General features: G+C 39.7%; 1 long non-coding RNA gene across 1 annotated transcript; it reads left to right on the forward strand.

Moving 5' to 3' along the window:
• The first annotated feature begins 3,241 nt into the window (after nucleotides 1–3,241).
• On the forward strand, nucleotides 3,242–17,275 carry LOC120860751. The gene is made up of 3 exons (XR_005720420.1): nucleotides 3,242–3,253; nucleotides 5,710–5,715; nucleotides 17,195–17,275. It is a non-coding gene; the product is annotated as an uncharacterized LOC120860751 (long non-coding RNA).
• The last annotated feature ends 480 nt before the right edge of the window (nucleotides 17,276–17,755 follow it).

Here is a 17,755-nt window from a genome sequence, read left to right on the forward strand (position 1 = left end):
CAAAAAAATTGAAGTCATTCCAAGCATCTTTTCTGACTATAATGCATTAAGATTAGATCTCAATTACAGGAGAAAAACTATTAAAAATTCCAACATATGGAGACTGAACAACACTCTGGTGAATAACCAACAAATCACAGAAGTAATTTAAAAAAAGAAATCAAAATATGCATTGAAACAAATGAAAATGAAAACACAATAACCCCAAACCTGTGGGACACTATAAAAGCAGTGTTAAGAGGAAAGTTCATAGCAATACAGGCATACTTCAAGAAATAAGAAAAAAACTCAAATAAATAACTTAACTCTACACCTAAAGCAACTAGAAAAGGAAGAAATGGAGAACCCCAGAGTTAGTAGAAGGAAACACATCTTAAAATTTTGGGCAGAAATAAATGCAAAATAAACCATAGCAAAAATTAACAAAGCCAAAAGCTGGTTCTTTGAAATGATAAATAAAATTGACCAACCATTAGCCAGACTCATCAAGAAACAAACGGAGAAAAATCAAATCATTAAAATTAGAAATGAAAATGGAGAGATCACAACAGAAAACACAGAAATACAAACGATCATAAGAGACTATTTTCAGCAATTATATGCCAATAAAATGAACAATGTGGTAGAAAAGGACAAATTCTTAGAAAAGTACAACTTTCGAAAACTGAGCCAGGAAGGATCAGAAAATCTTAACAGACCTATCACAAGCACGGAAATTGAACTGTAATCAGCAATCTTCCAGCAAACAAAAGCCCAGGTCCAGATGGCTTCACAGCTAAATACTACCAAAAATTTAGAGAAGAGCTAGCACCTACCCTACTCAAACTCTTCCAGAAAATTGCAGAGGAAGGTAAACTTTTAAACTCATTTCATGAGGCCACCATCACCCTAATACCAAAACCTGAGAAAGATGCCACACAAAAAAGAAAACTACAGACCAATATCACTAATGAACATAGATGCAAAAATCCTTAACAAAATTCTCACAATCAGAATCCAACAACACATTAAAAAGATCATACACGGTGATCAAATGGGCTTTATCTCAGGGATGCAATGATTCTTCAATATCCGCAAATCAATCAATGTAATTCACCACATTAACAAATTGAAAAATAAAAACCATATGATATTCTCAATAGATGGAGAGAAGGTCTTTGACAAAATTCAATATCCATTTATGATAAAAATTCTCCAGAAAGCAGGAATAGAAGGAACATATCTCAATATAATAAAAGCTATATATGAAAAACCCACAGCAAACATTATCCTCAATGGTGAAAAATTGAAAGCATTTCCCCTAAAGTCAGGAACAAGATAAGGGTGACCACTTTCACCACTACTATTCAATATAGTTCTGGAAGTTTTGGCCACAGCAATCAGAGCAAAAAAATGAAATAAAAGGAATCCAAATTGGAAAAGAAGTAAAACTCACTGTTTGCAGATGACATGATCCTCTACCTAGAAAACCCTAAAGACTCCACCAGAAAATTACTAGAGGTAATCAATGAATATGGTAAAGTTGCAGGATATAAAATCAACAGACAGAAATCCACTGCATTCCTATACACTAATGATGAGAAAGTAGAAAAAAGAAATTAAGGAAACAATTCCATTCATCACTGCAACGAAAAGAATAAAATCCTTAGGAATATACCTACCTAAAGAAACGAAAGACCTATATGTATAAAATTATAAAATATTGATGAAAGAAATCAAAGAGGACACTAATAGATGAAGAAATACACCATGTTCATGGTTCGGAAGAATCAATATAGTGAAAATGAGAGTACTACCCAAAGCAATCTACATATGCAATGCAATCCCTATCATGCTAAAAGCGATATTTTTCACAGAGCTAGAACAAATAATTTCACAATTTGTATGAAAATACAGAAAGACCTCGAATAGCCAAGGCAATCTTGAGAAAGACGAATGGAAATGGAGAAATCAGCTTGCCTGACTTCAGGCTCTACTACAAAGCCACAGTCATCAAGACAATATGGTACTGCACAAAGACAGAAATATAGATCAATGGAACAAAATAGAAAGCCCAGAGATAAATCCACAGACCTATGGATACCTTATCTTTGACAAAGGAGACAAGAATATGCAATGGATTAAAGACAATCTCTTTAACAAGTGGTGCTGGGAAAACTGGTCAACTACTTGTAAAAGGATAAAACTAGATCACTTTCTAACATCACACACAAAAAATAAACTCAAACTGGATTAAAGATCTAAATGTAAGACAAGAAGCTATAAAACTCCTAGGGAAGAACATAGTCAAAATACTCTCCGACATAAATCACAGCAGGATCCACTATGATCCACCTCCCACAATACTGGAAATAAAAGCAAAAACTAAACAAATGTGATCTAATTAAAATTAAAATCTTCTGCACAACAAAGGAAACTATAAGCAAAATGAAAATACAGCCTTCTGAATTGAAGAAAATAATAGCAAATAAAGCAACTGAGAAACAACTAATCTCAAATATATACAAGCAACATATGCAGCTCAAGTCCATAAAAATAAACGACCCAATCAAAAAATGGGCCAAAGAACTAAATAGAAAATTCTCCAAAGAAGACATATGGATGGCTAACAAACATGAAAAGATGCTCAACATCACTCATTATCAGAGAAATGCAAATCAAAACCATAATGAGGTACCATTTCACACCAGTCAGAATGGCTGTGATCCAAAAGTCTACAAGCAGTAAATGCTGGAGAAGGTGTGGAGAAAAGGGAACCCTCCTACCCTGTTGGTGGGAATGCAAACTACTACAGCCACTATGAAGAACACTGTGGAGATTCCTTAAAAAATTGCAAATAGAGATGCCTTATGACTCAGCAATCCCTCTTCTGGGCATACACACTGAGGAAACCAGAATTGAAAGAGACACGTGTACCCCAATGTTCATCGCAGCACTGTTTATAATAGCCAGGACATGGAAACAACCTAGATGTCCAGCAACAGATGAAAGGATAAGAAAGCTGTGGTACATATACACAATGGAGTATTACTCAGCCATTAAAAGGAATACATTTGAATCAGTTCTGATGAGGTGGATGAAAGTGGAGCCTATTATACAGAGTGAAGTAAGCCAGAAAGAAAAACACCAATACAGTATACTAACACATATATATGGAATTTAGAAAGATGGTAATGATAACCCTGTATGTGAGACAGCAAAAGAGACACAGATGTATAGAACGAACTTTTAGACTCTGTGGGAGAGGGAGAGGGTGGGATGATTTGGGAGAATGCTATTGAAACATATATACTATCAGGTAAGAAATGAATTGACAGTCTATGTTCGATACAGGATACAGGATGCTTGGGGCTGGTGCACAGGGAAGATCCAGAGAGATGATATGGGGTGGGCGGTGGAAGGGGGTTTCAGGATTGGGAACTCATATACATCCATGGCTGATTCATGTCAATGTATGGAAAAACTAATACAGTATTGTTAAGCAAAATAAAGTAAAAATAAAAGTTAAAAAAAAACTAGAGAAAACTACTAGACCATTCAGGTATGACACAAATCAAATGCCTTGTGATTATAGAGTGGAAGTGAGACATAGATTCAAGGGATTAGGTCAGATAGACAAAGTGCCTGAGGAACTATGGATGGAAGTTTGTGACAATGGACAGGAGGCAGTGATAAAGATCATCCCCAAGAAATATAAATGCAAAAAAGCAAAACAGCTATCTGAGGAGGACTTACAAATGTATGTGTAAAGAAGAGAAGTGAAAAGCAAGGGAGAAAATTGAAGATATATCCATTTGAATGCTGAGTTCCAAAGAAAAACAAGGAGAGATAAGAAAGCCTTCTTCATTCATAAGTGCAAATAAACAGAGAAAAGCAATAGAATTGCAAAGATTAGAGATCTCTTCAAGAAAATTAGAGATACCATGGGAACACCACGCAAAGATGGGCACAATAAAGGACAGAAATGGTATGGACCTAACAGAAGCAGAAGATAGTAACTGGTGGCAGAACTAGACAAAAGAGATTTCCATGACCCAGATAATCATGATGGTATGATCAGTCACCTAGAACCAGACATCCTAGAATGTGCTGTCAATTGGGCCTTAGGAAGATTCAATATGAACAAAACTAGTGGAGGTGATGGAATTTCACTTGAGCCTGAGCCCAAACTATGGCAGGTATGTTGAAGATAATGGCAATCTCCTTCAAAAGGACTTGTGCACACACTTGAATTCACTACACCTGACCCTGAAGCAGGCCACTGTTGACTCAAGCCCCTTCCCCAGCCTCCTGGACACTCACAGGGAAATCTGACTCAGTCTCATATGGGGACACTGTTTATTTTCTTGGTTCCTAATGTACCAGGTTTTGTTTCCATCCTCCAAGATTCTATTTCCCTGGTCCTGTGTAAATTCTGCAGTCAAATCTTATTGGCCCCTAAAATCAAAGGGGTTCTCAGTCCCTTTCCAGATCCCCAGTTTAGGAAATCTGTTTGGGCCCTAGAACTTTCTTAACAGTGTGGGGATTTCTCTGGTGCAATTCTTCTGCTGTTTGTGGTTCATCTGCTCGATAATTCCATGGTCAGTAAAGTTGCATGACCTAGGTCTACTGCACGCAGAACCCCTGACCCTACAGCAGGCCACTGAGACCCATGCTTCTCCAGGAGATCAAATGAAGCTCTGGCTCAGTCTCCGTGGGGATCTCTAGGTCATGATTTTCATAAGGTTTTCTTTGAACCCTCCATGCATGTCTGGAGAGTATGGAGTTTGTTTCTAAATGTGATTTTGCCCCTCCTTCAATCTTTCTGGGGCATCTCCTTTGCCCTTGGATGTTTATTCTATTTTGATGGGATCCAACATTCTCCTGTTGATGGTTGTTCAACAGCGAGTTGCAATTTTGGAGTTCCCACAGGAGAGGATGAGCATGTCCTTCTACTCCACCATCTTGAGAGACTAGTACTGCCCTTAAGAAACGTCCTGCTGCTACTGCTACTAAGCCTCTTCAGTCGTGTCTGACTCTGTGCGACCCCATAGATGGCAGCCACCATGCTCCTCCATCCCTGGGATTCTCCAGGCAAGAATACTGGAGTGGGTTGCCATTTCTTCCTCCAAGGCATGAAAGTGAAAGTGAAGCCGCTCAGTTGTGTCTGACTCGTAGTGACCCCATGGACTGCAGCCGACTGGTCGCAGGCTCCTCTGCCCATTGGGTATTATCATTAACAAATAATTCAGCACACAGCACAGATTCAAGAAGATGATTTAAAGAGACACGTTTCAGTCACACTCCAGATTAAATTCAAGGAAAGTCGTGATGCTCATTGTCCTTGTGGGTGTCCACATTTATGAAGAATCACTGTGGGGAAAGTTGATTAGTAGCCACCATGTCTTGAGTCCTTTGGATGACAATTGTAACTTTTTGCTCAGTGTTTCCATGCCGCAGGAGTGCCAGAGACCCATGGACTGGGTCTTTTCCACAGGAAAGTTTAGAGAGGTCTCAAGATGGCTGATGAATAGGATGCAGAGACCCATTTTTCTCCCACAATTCATAAAAAGATCACTTGAATGCTGAGCAACTTCCACAAAATAACTTGTGAACACTGGCAGAGAACACCAGGGACCCAGAAAAGTAACCCATTCTCTTTGAAAAGAGGTAGGACAAAATATAAAAGATAAAAAGAGGGACAAAAGAGGAATGGAGACCAATCCTGAGGAGGGAGTCGTGAAGTAGGAGAAGTTTTGAAACTGTAGGAAACACTCTCACAGGTGGGTTTGAGGGGAGTTTTGGAAGCTCAGAGGGCAACATAAATGGGAGAGAGAAAGAAAAAAAAAAAAAACAGAATATGTGCATAATAGCAATTACCAGCAGAGAGGAAGACACTCACGTCAACCACCAGCAAGTGGGGCTAGACAGGAAGGCATGGGCTGCATCATCAGTCCTTAGGGTAAGAACCAGGCCTGAATACCCTGAGGAAACTCTGAGGGATCTAAGGTGAGATAGCAACCCAAATTGTGTGATCACCAGAAAGAAAAAAAAAAATTAAAGGAAAAATAAAAGAGAGAGAGAGAACATTCCATGAAAGGGTCTAACTCATAGCCTGGCCCACTCAGAAAAAAAGGTTTGAGGAAAATACCAAAGAAGAGCTTGTCAGGCCCTTTACTCACAGCAGAGGCAAAGAGGCAGGCATGAGAGCCAGAAGGCAAGAGGCAATCTCTGCTGAAGAGACGGGCATCCTCCAACAAACTATGAACAGGCTCCTGGTTGCTAACCACATCTCCCTGGGATCCTGGATTGTTGAAAACTGCCAGGAGTGTCACAGTCTGAGATCAGCTTCCCAGAAGAGATACATGGTGGTCTTGCAGCATTCTCAGGAAACTGAGTGGCTGGGACCTTTCAGGTGATTAAGATGCACAACCCACCTTGGAAAGTGCATTTGCCAAGCACCTGGTTATCTGAGTTGTTCAGATCTTGAAAGGGAGAAAAACATTGTCAAATGAGTCAGTGCCCTTGTGAGGTACCTGAGAACCTGAATATGAGTGGCTTAGTCGTGGGACATGCACAAAATGCAGGGCTATCTTTGGATGGTGCCCCTTCAGTGCACCTTGGAGACTGATCAGTGTAGACCTGGAAAGCACATACCATGAGCTGCGGCAAACCCAGTGTGGTCTATACAAAGCGAGCACTCCCCACACATGCCAGTGATGTTTGTTTGCAGTGTCATTCCCTCCCCACAACACAACTGAACAATTGAGACTAAATAAGTGAACACATCTTCCCCTTGTGTCAGGGAGGAAATTAGACACTGAAGAGACTTGCAAATAGAGGAAGCCAAAATAAAGAAAGAAAAGGGAACCACTCTGGACGTGACAATTGCCAAAGAGTAAATCCCTGTAGTTAACATTGACTAAGCATTGGAGGGGGGCCTATAGACTTTGAGAATAAGTATAAGCTGGAACAAGGAACCATCTAAAACTGAACTGACTCCACACTGCCCACAACAGCTCCAGAGAAATTCCTAGATATATTTTTACTATTATCACTTCTTCTTTTTTTAAATTATGTTCTTTATTATGCCTTTAAGTTTCATTTTTATAACTACTACTTTGCAAAAGACCCTATTAAAAAATCATATATATTATAATATGTGTAATTTGTCATCTTTTGTATTTTTAATATTGTATTTTTGAGAGTCTAATCTCTACTCTAGGTTTTTAATCTCTTCTTTTTGGCATTGTTTCTCTATTTCATTGGAGAAGGCAATGACACCCCACTCCAGTACTCTTGCCTGGAAAATTCCATGGATGGAGGAGCCTGGTGGGCTGCAGTCCATGGGGTCGCTAAGAGTTGGACAAGACTGAAAGACTTCACTTTCACTTTTCACTTTCATGCATTGGAGAAGGAAATGGCAGGCCACTCAGTATTCTTTTTTTTTTTTTTTTTTGACTCCAATGTTCTTGCCTGGAGAATCCCAGGGACGGGGGAGGCTGGTGGGCTGCTGTCTCTGGGGTCACACAGAATCGGACATGACTGAAGTGACTTAGCAATCCATTTTTTACCTTTAAGTATCCATTTACACGTAGGGGTGTGATTACTGGATTGATTGCTCTCTCCCCTTTCAATTCTCCTTTTTCTTCCCCAAATCACCTTTATCTCCTCCCGTCCCCTTCTCTTCCCTATTCAACTTTGAATCTCTCTGGGTGTTTCTGGCTGTGGAGAAAACTTAAGGAATTGATTAATGGCTAGATCAGTATCTCCCCTTTTGACTCACCTTGTTCCCCTGGTCATCTTTATCTCCCACCTCCTTCTCTTCACTATGTAAGAGTGAATATCTCTGGGTGTTCCAGACAGTGGAGAACATATAAGTAACTGATTACTGGCTGGTTTGCTCTCTCTTTCCTTTTCAATTCCCCTCTTCTCCTCCTGGTTGCCTCTACCTCCATTTTCATCTCCCTCTTTTATTCTCCATGTAACTATGTGAACCTCTCAGCATGTCCCTCGCTGTGGAGAATTGTTTCACCATAAACCTAGATGTTTCATCATCTGTGCTCTATGGATGGAGGAGACTTGAGGCTACTTTAAAAATAAGACTGAAATCCAGAAGCAGGACACTTAATTCCAAAACTTGACAACATTGGAGAACACTTGATTCCAGGGAACATTAATAGGAGCTTGTTCAAAAGCCTCTATGCCTACACTGAAACCAAGCTCCAGCCATGAACAAACAAATTCCAAAGGAAGACCTATCACGCTAATTATCCAGCAGCAGGAACACAGCTCTAAGCATAAAAATACGGCTGCTCAAAGGCATGCCAACCTATAGACACCAGAAAACTATGGGACACTTTATTGCACTTTGGAGAGAAGAGATCCAGCTCCAGCCACCAGAACACAGACACAAGCTCCCCTAACCAGGAAACCTTGGCAGGCCACTAGTCCAATCCACCCACAGACAGCAGGGTCTGCAATAAAGAGGAACCACAAACATTTAGTGCCAGGGTCCAGCCCCAGTGGATCCAGGGAATTCAAAGGGTGGACAGAGTCAGCGAGGAAAGACTTATTTATTGATTGATATAAGATTAGATTAAGAAACAACAGTGTAGTAGGAAAATTAAGTGGAGGAAGAGGGCTGAATAGCTTGGATTATGCGGAAGACCAATAAAATTCCAGACAAGGAATTTGCACCATCTACGTTGGGCCACAGGCACTCGCTTGAATATCTAAGGGTGCCTCGCCTTAGGCTCCCTTTCACACGGGTCTTAACAGCCAGGGCAAGTAAGTAGACTTGGCGAGCCTCAGTGCCCCAGATGGAAATTCAGCCTGAAATTAAAGTAAAGAGGAGAGGGAGGGAAAAAGAGAGACACGGGGGAAACCAGTCCAGCAACTGGCTCCGGCCCCTATTGTTTAGAAGCCCTTATATACCTTTTAGATTGTACATAGAGATCAATGGGTAATACAAAATTATGTAGTGTTAGCATCCCAGACTCTTATCAAAATCAGGCTTTTCTCTCTGCATACCTAATTGTATACACAAGTCTTAGGTGATTTACATCATCTTCTGGCCAAAAGGGTCCAATTAACATTTTACAGCCTTTTTTCTGATAAGGGTTCATCAACCAGAAGACTTATTTGTGTTGATCTTCCCAAAGTCTGGTGCCAATCTCAGAAAGTACTAAATAAAGTTACATTCTTACATAGACAGGACACAAGAGGAGTGCAAAGAGAAGTAATTAACTCAAAGTCTAGTGTTGCTAACATCAGAACTACTATATATCTTTTTCCATATCCCGTTTACATTGATTAACATCCTCCCAGGGGCCTAAAAGATAAAGAATATGGAGGCCTTGTGGCAATCATTGAGTCAACAGTGAAATCCCATCACCAATATAATTTTTAACCCTTTAGAAAAGGCTCTGTATCTTTAAGATGCTTTTAAGCTTTGTGCCTCTCACGGTTGGGGGCTGCAAGGAATTCACAAGCTGTAAGAGGTCCAGGGAACCTGCTAGGCAAGCTAGAGAGCAATCAGAGGGGGTTAACTGAAACATCCCTTTCAAATGCAGAAGAATAAAGCCCTGAGTTGACTTTTTTTTCCAGAGAATATCAGAAAAGTGGAAAAGCAGGCAGATTCTTATTTGAGGGGGTGCATGGATGCTCAGGAAATTCCATGGGGAAAACCTGAGGTCTGATTAGCCTTGCCATCAGAGCTCTTGCCACATGACCTTGTCACGGGTGGAATTCCTCACGCTGGCTCCCGGCAATTTAGTCTACAGAAAGGGCACCCCAAACACAGCAATCCAAACAAAATTAAAAGGCAGAGAAATATTTAGCAGATAAATTGTCACCAAACCAAACAAAAGAAGATGAGATAGAGTCTACCTGAAAAAGAATTTAGAATAATGATAGTAAGACTGATAAAAAAAAAATCTTGAAAACAAAATGGAGTTACAGAAAAATAAAGTAGAGACAAGATTTGAGAAGATGCAAGAAATGTTTAACAAGAACTTAGAAGAAATAAAAAACAGGCAATCAAAGATCAAGAGCACTGTAGAGGGAATCAACAGAATCACTGAGGCAGAAGTTAGCATAAGTGAAGTGAAGGGTAGAATGATGAAAATAAATGAAGCAGAGGGGAAAAGAGAAAAAAAAAATATAATAAAAAGGACAACTTCAGAGGCCAATGAGACAATACTAAATGCCTCAACGTTTGAATCACAGGAGTCCCAGAAGAAGGCAAAAAGAAAGGTCATGAGAAAATACATGAGGAGATAATTAGAAACTTCCCTAAAATGGGGAAGGAAATACCCACCCAAATCCAAGAAACACAGAGCGTCCCAAACAGGATAAACCCAAGGAGAAACACTCCAATAAACATTAATCAAACTAACGAAAAACAAATACAGAAAGTAGCAAAGAAAAAGCAAAAGTTAACAAAGAAGTGGATCCCCATAAGGATAATAACCTGATCTTCCAATAGAAACTGTTCAGGCCAAAAGAGAATGGCAGGGCATACTAAAAATTATGAGAGAGAAAAACCTAGAATCCAGATTACCATACACATCAAGGTTCTCTTTCAAATATGAAAGAGAAGTCAAAACCTTTACAGACAAGCAAAGTCTGAGAAAATTCAGAACCACCAAGTCACCTCCTCAACAAAGATTCTTAGATTTTCTAAGGTTCTTAATTCTAGAACAGTATAACCTTCCAAAACTGTATCAGGAAGAAAAAGAAAATCTTAACAGACTGATCATAAGCACAGATATCTAAACTGTAATAAAAATATATTGTAACAAAAAAAAAAGAAAAAAAGCCCAGAACCAGATGTCTTCACAGGTAAATTCTGCCAAAAATTTTAGCAAAGAGCTAAAATATATCCTACTCAAATTATTCCAGAATATTGCAGAGGAAGGTGAACTCAAAGAATCATTATATGAGACCACCATCACCCTAATACCAAAACAAGATAAAGATGCCATAGGGAGGAAAAAAAAAAAAACCTTCAGGCCAATATCACTGCTGAATATAGGTGCAAAAATCCTCAACAAAATTCTAGCAAAAAGCATTCAACAGCATATTAAAAAGATCATACATCATGACCACGTGGGCCTTATCCAAGGGACTGAAGAATTCTGTACTATTCACAAATCAATCATTGTGATACACCTCGTTAATAAATTGAAAAATAAAAGCCATAAAATTATCTCAACAGATGCAGAGAAAGCCTTTGACAAAATTCAACATTTATGATAAAAGCTCTCCAGAAAGAAGGCATAGAAAGAACATACCTCAATATAATAAAGACATGTGATAAAACCACACCAAACATTATCTTCACTGGTGAAAAGCTGAAAACAGTTTCCCTTATTGATTACTGGTGATTAGGAGTGAAATGACACAAGACACATGAGATATATGAGACACACAAGAGAGAGACAGGACACCACTCTTGCCAGAGGAACAACTGGGCAAACTAATTGCCATTTATTATTATAAAGCCCCCTAGGCAGAATTCCAGACTGTATAAATAAGCCTTTTTAGTACAGTGCAGGTGCATACATGTTATCGTACAGCAAGGGGAGTGAAACCTCTGTTTACTGCAGTCTGTCCAGAATCCTCTCTCTTTCTTATCAAAAGAAATTAATGCTCCCTCGTTAGCAAGGGACCATTCATCTCAAGGCTATGTCCATCTCCTTGGTAAAACATCTTGTTTGTAAGCAGCACATCTCCACTTTTTTTTATTGTGGCCACATTAACCCTTCATTCCCTAAAGTCAGGAACAAGACTACAGTGCACACTCTAAGCACTAAAAATAGTTTTTTAAATTTTAGCCACAGTAATCAGAGAAGAAAAAGAAATAAAAGGAATTCTAATTGGAAAACAAGTAAAACTCTCACTGTTTGCAGATGACATGATTCTCTACATAGAAAACCCTATAGACATCACCAGAAAATTATTAGAGCTAATCAATTAATATAGTAAAGTTGAAAGTTATAAAACTAATACACAGAAAACACTTGCATTCATATACGCTAACAATGAGGAACAACCCCACTTCCAAGGAGCAGTGGCTGCATGGGCGTAGGAGGGCCGAAGGAACCACTCCACATTTAAGGACAGAAGGGGCGTTAGTAAGAAAATTCCCTTCGCCCAAGGTAAGGAGCAGCAGCTGCACTTTGCACTCTATCTTACGTGAAGAGATATGCCACGTAAAGGTAAGAGAAACCTAAGTAAGATGGTAAGTGTTGTGACAGGGCATCAGAGGACAGACACTGAAACCATAATCACAGAAAACTAGTCAATCTAATCACATAGACCACAGCTTGGCCTAACTCAGTGAAACTAAACCATGCTCTGTGGGGGCACTCAAGACAGGCAGATCATGGTGGAGATGGCTGACAGAATGTGGTCCACTGAAGAAGGGAATGGCAAACCACTTCAGAATTCTTGCTTTGAGAAACCCATTAACAGTATGAAAAGGCAAAATGATAGGGTACTGAAAGAGAAACTCCCCAGGTAAGTAGGTGCCCGATATACTACTGGATATCAGTGGAGAAATAACTCCAGAAAGAATGAAGGGATGAAACAAAAGCAAAAACAATACCCAGTTGTGGATGTGACTGGTGATAGAAGCAAGGTCCAATGCTGTAAAGAGCAATATTGCATAGGGACCTGGAATGTTAGGTCGAAGAAACAAGGCAAATTGGAAGTGGTCAGACAGGAGATGGCAAGAGTGAACGTAGACATTCTAGGAATCAGCAAACTAAAGTGGAATGGAATGGGTGAATTTAACTCAGATAATCATTATATCTACTACTGCAGCCAGGAATCTCTTATAAGAAATGGAGTAGCCTTACAAATAGCTGTGAAAAGAAAAGAAGTGAAAAGCAAAGAGAAAAGGAAAGATATAACCACATGAATGAATAGTTCCAGATAATAGCAAGAAGAGATAAGAAAGCCTTCTTCAGTGATCATTGTAAAGAAATAGAGGAAAACAACAGAATGGGAAAGACTAGATATCTCTTCAACATGAGTCCGAAATGCAGATCTTGGCTGCAGTCTCAAAAATGAAAGAGTGATCTCTGTTCGTTTCCAGGCAAACCATTCAATATCACAGTAATCTAACTCTATGCCCCATAGACTATTGCTGAAGAAGCTGAAGTTGAACAGTGCTATGAAGAACTACCGACCTTTTAGAACTAACACGCCTAAAAAGATTTCGTTTTCTTTATAGAGGATTGGAATGAAAAAGTAGGAAGTCAAGAAACATCTGGAGTAACAGGCAAATTTGGCCTTGGAAACGGAATGAAGCAAGGCAAAGGCTAATAGAGTTTTGCCAAGAAAATGCACTGGTCATAGCAAACACCCTCTTCCAACAACATAAGAGAAGACTCTACACATGGACATCACTAGATGGTCAGCACCGAAATAAGATTGATTACATTCTTTGCAGCCAAATATGGAGAAGCTTTATACAGTCAGCAAAAGCAAGATCAGGAGCTGACTATGGCTCAGATCATGAACACCTTATTGCCAAATTCAGACTTAAGTTGAAGAAAGTAAGGAAAACTACTAGACCATTCAGGTATGACCTAAATCAAATCCCTTATTATTAAGTAGACCTAAGAAATAGATTTAAGGGACTAGATCTGATAGATAGAGTGCCTGATGAACTATGGACAGAGGTTCCTGACATTGTACAGGAGGTAGGGATCAAGACCATCCCCATGGAAAATAAATGCAACAAAGCAAAATGGCTGTCTGGGGAGGGCTTACAAATAGCTGTGAAAAGAAGAGAAGTGAAAAGCAAAGGAGAAAAGGAAAGATATAAACATCTGAATGCAGAGTTCCAAAGAATAGCAAGAAAAGATAAGAAAGCCTTCCTCAGTGATCAATGCAAGAAACAGAGGAAAACAACAACATAGGAAAGACTAGAGATCTCTTCAAGAAAATTAGAGGTAACAACAGAACATTTCATGCAAAGATGGACTTGACAAAGGACAGAAATGGCATGGACCTAACAGTAGCAGAAGCTAATAAGAAGTGGGAATAATACACAGAAGAACTGTACAAAAAAAAAGATGTTCATGACTAAGATAATCACGATGGTGATAATCACTCACCTAGAGCCAGATATGCTGGAATGTGAAGTAAAGTGGGCCTTAGAAAGCACCACTATGAACAAAGCTAGTCGAGTTGATGGAATTTCAGTTGAGCTATTTCAAATCCTGAATGATGATGCTGTGAAAGTGGTGCACTAAATATGTCAGCAAATTTGGAAAACTCAGCAGTGGCCACAGGACTGGAAAATGTCAGTTTTCATTCCAATCCCAAAGAAAGGCAATACCAAACAATGCTCAAACTACAAAACAATTGCACTCATCTCACACACTGGTAAAGTGTGCTCAAAATTCTCCAAGCCAGGTTTCAGTAATATGTGAACTCTGAACTTCCTGATGTTCAAGCTGATTTAGAAAAGGCAGTGATCAAATTGCCAACTGACAAAGAATTACTCTGAAAAATATACAATTCGCTCATGCAACCAAATGCCAGAAAAATAAACAACCCTATAAGAAATGGCCCAAAGACTAAGCAGACATTCTTCCAAGGAAAACATGCTGCTGCTGCTCTTAAGTTGGTTCAGTCGTGTCTGACTTGTTCAACCCCATAGTAGGCAGCCCACCAGTCTCCCTAGTCCCTGGGATTCTCCAGGCAAGAACACTGGAGTGGGTTGCCATGTCCTTCTCCAATGCATGAAAGTGAAAATGAAGTCACTCAGTTGTGCCTGTCTCTTAGTGACCCCAAGGACTGCAGCCTAACAGACTCCTCCATCCATGGGATTTTCCAGGCAACAGTACTAAAGTGGGTTGCCATCGCCTTCTCCTAAAGAAGACATATGGATAGCTAAAAAACACATGAAAATATACTCTATATCACTCATTATCAGAGAAATGCAAATTAAAACCACAATGAGATACCATCTCTTGTCAGTTAGAATGGGTGCTATCAAAAATGTCTAAAAACAATAAAAGCTAGAGAGGTTATGGGAAAGAGAGAACCCTCTTACACTCTTGGTGCAGAGCCACTATCGAGAATAGTGTGGAGATTGCTTAAAAATCTGAAAGAAGAACTGCCACATGACCCAACAATGTTACTGCTCTGCATACACACCAAGGAAACCAGAACTGAAATAGACACATGTACCCTGTTACAATAGCTAGGATATGGAAGCAAACTAGATGTCCATAGGCAGATGAATGGAAAAGAAAGCTGTGGTACATATCACAATGGAATATTACTCTGCTATAAAAGAACACATTTGAGTGCTAATCTGCTTATTTAACTTCTATGCAGAACACATCATGAGAAACGCTGGACTGGAAGAAGCACAGGATAGAATCAAGATTTTCAGGAGAAATATCAATAACCTCAGATATGCAGATAACACTACTTTTATGAGCAGAAAGTGAAGAGGAACTAAAAAGCTTTTGATGAAAGTGAAAGAAGAGAGTGAAAAACTAGGCTTAGAGCTCAGCATTATGAAAATAAAGATCATGGCATCTGGTGACATCACTTCATGGGAAATAGATGGGGAAACAGTGGAAATAGTGTCAGACATTATTTTGTGGGGCACCAAAATCACTGCAGATGGTGATTGTAGCCATAAAATTAAAAGACACTTACTCCTTAGAGGGAATGTTATGCCCAACCTAGAAAGAATATTAAAAAGCAGAACATTACTTTGCCAACAAAGGTCTGTCTGGTCAAGGCTATGGTTTTTCCAATGGTCAAGTATGGATGTGAGAGTTGGACTGTTTTTGTGGTGCTGGAGAAGACTCTTGAGAGTCCCTTGGACTACAAGGAGATCCAACCAGTCCATTCTGAAGGAGACCTGTCCCGGGATTTCTTTGGAGGCAATGATGCTGAAGCTGAAACTCCAGTATTTTGGCCACCTCATGAGAAGAGTTGACTCATTGGAAAAGACTCTGATGCTAGGTGGGATAGGGGACAGGCGTGAAGGGGACGACAGCAGATGAGATTGTTGGATGTCACCACTGATTCGACAGATGTGAGTCTGAGTGAAATCCGAGATTTGGTGATAGACAGGGAGACCTGGTGTGCTGTGATTCATGGGGTTGCAAAGAGTCAGACACGACTGAGCAACTGAACTGAACTGAACTGTACTGACGTGGATGAAACTGGAGCCTATAATACAGAATGAAGTAAGTCAGAAGGGGAAACATGAATACAGTATATTAATGCATATATATGGAATTTAGAAAAATGGTAACGATGACTTATGTGCGAGACAGCCAAAGAGCCATAGATATAAAGCACATACTTTTAGATTCTGAGGGAGAAGAAGAGAGTGGGATGATTTGAGAGAATAATATTGAAACACATACAATAGCCATGTGATACAGATCACCAGTCCAAGTCCGATGCATGAAACAGAGCACCCAAAGCTGTGCACTGGAACAACCCAGAGGGAGAGGGAGGTGGGAGAGGTGTTCGAGATGGGGGGCACATGCACACACATGGATGATTTATGTCAATGTATGGCAAAAACGACCACAATATTGTAAAGTAATTAGTCTCCAATTAAAATATTTTTTAAAGGAAAAGACTAGAGATCTTGTCAAGAAAATTAGGGATACAAAGGAACATTTTATTTTAAAAAAATGGGCACAATAAAGGACAGAAATGGTGTCAACCTAACAAAAGCAGAAGATACTAAGAGGCAGCAAGAATACACAGAAACATACAACAACAACAACAAAACTTCATAACACAGAAGGCCTGCCTGTGCTAAATCTTGAATTCAATCATTTCCATGTCCTTGATATACACAGCCAACTATCTCTAAGACATCACTTCAGTTCAATTCTACCAGGGTACAGCCCCATTTGGATCCAGGGTTATCTGAAGCATGAATGGCGTCGGTGACTGAGAGAGATAGAGAAAGAGATAAGGAAAGAATTATGCAGTTAAGAAAACAGGAGAGAAAGAGGCTGATATTCCATGGTTTACACAGAAAGCCAATAAAGCCCCAGCACAGGACTTGCTCTGTTCACATAGGCTGCAGGTGCCCTCTCGAATAGATGAAGGTACCCCACGGTGGGCACCTTCTTGAGTGAGTCTTAGAAGCCCAGGCAGAACAGTGAACTCAGAGGGCCCCTGTGCTCCAGGGAATCAGCCTGAAAAGGAACAAGAAAGAGAAAGAAAGAACGACATGGGGAGACCATGCTTTGGTGAGCAAGGCCTGTCACTTTATTTTCCGAGGGAGCTTTAATGCCCTGAGTTGTACATCGACCAAAGTGAAAAATGAATGCAGATTCAGCCCAACATTCCATGCATATTAAATTTTATCGATACCAGGTTTCTTCCTGCATACCGTTTCATAAACAAGGGTCTTATTTTTTGTACATTATCTACTGGCCCGGAGGCCTGTTGACATTTTATGACCCATTTTTGATAAAGGTGGGTCAGCTAAAACACTTACTTTCCCTTGAAACGTTTTTTCTTAAATTCCTTAGCCTGCATCACTCTTAAAGTACAGAGTTACATTTTTAAGGAGCAAAGATTCAGTGGGTTACAGCAAAGAAAGAACTTATTAACTCAAAGTCTAATGTTGCTACTGTTAAGGATAGTTCTTGTTTTTTCTGCATCTTAACAATATGCATTCCCAGAAACGCAATCGATAAGGGATATGGGAATTTGGCAGCAAGCATTGGCTCAACAATGTTTCAAGAGTCTGGATAAACCT

This window comes from Oryx dammah, unplaced genomic scaffold (assembly GCF_014754425.2).
Source record: "Oryx dammah isolate SB20612 unplaced genomic scaffold, SCBI_Odam_1.1 HiC_scaffold_11175, whole genome shotgun sequence".
NCBI lineage: Eukaryota > Metazoa > Chordata > Mammalia > Artiodactyla > Bovidae > Oryx > Oryx dammah.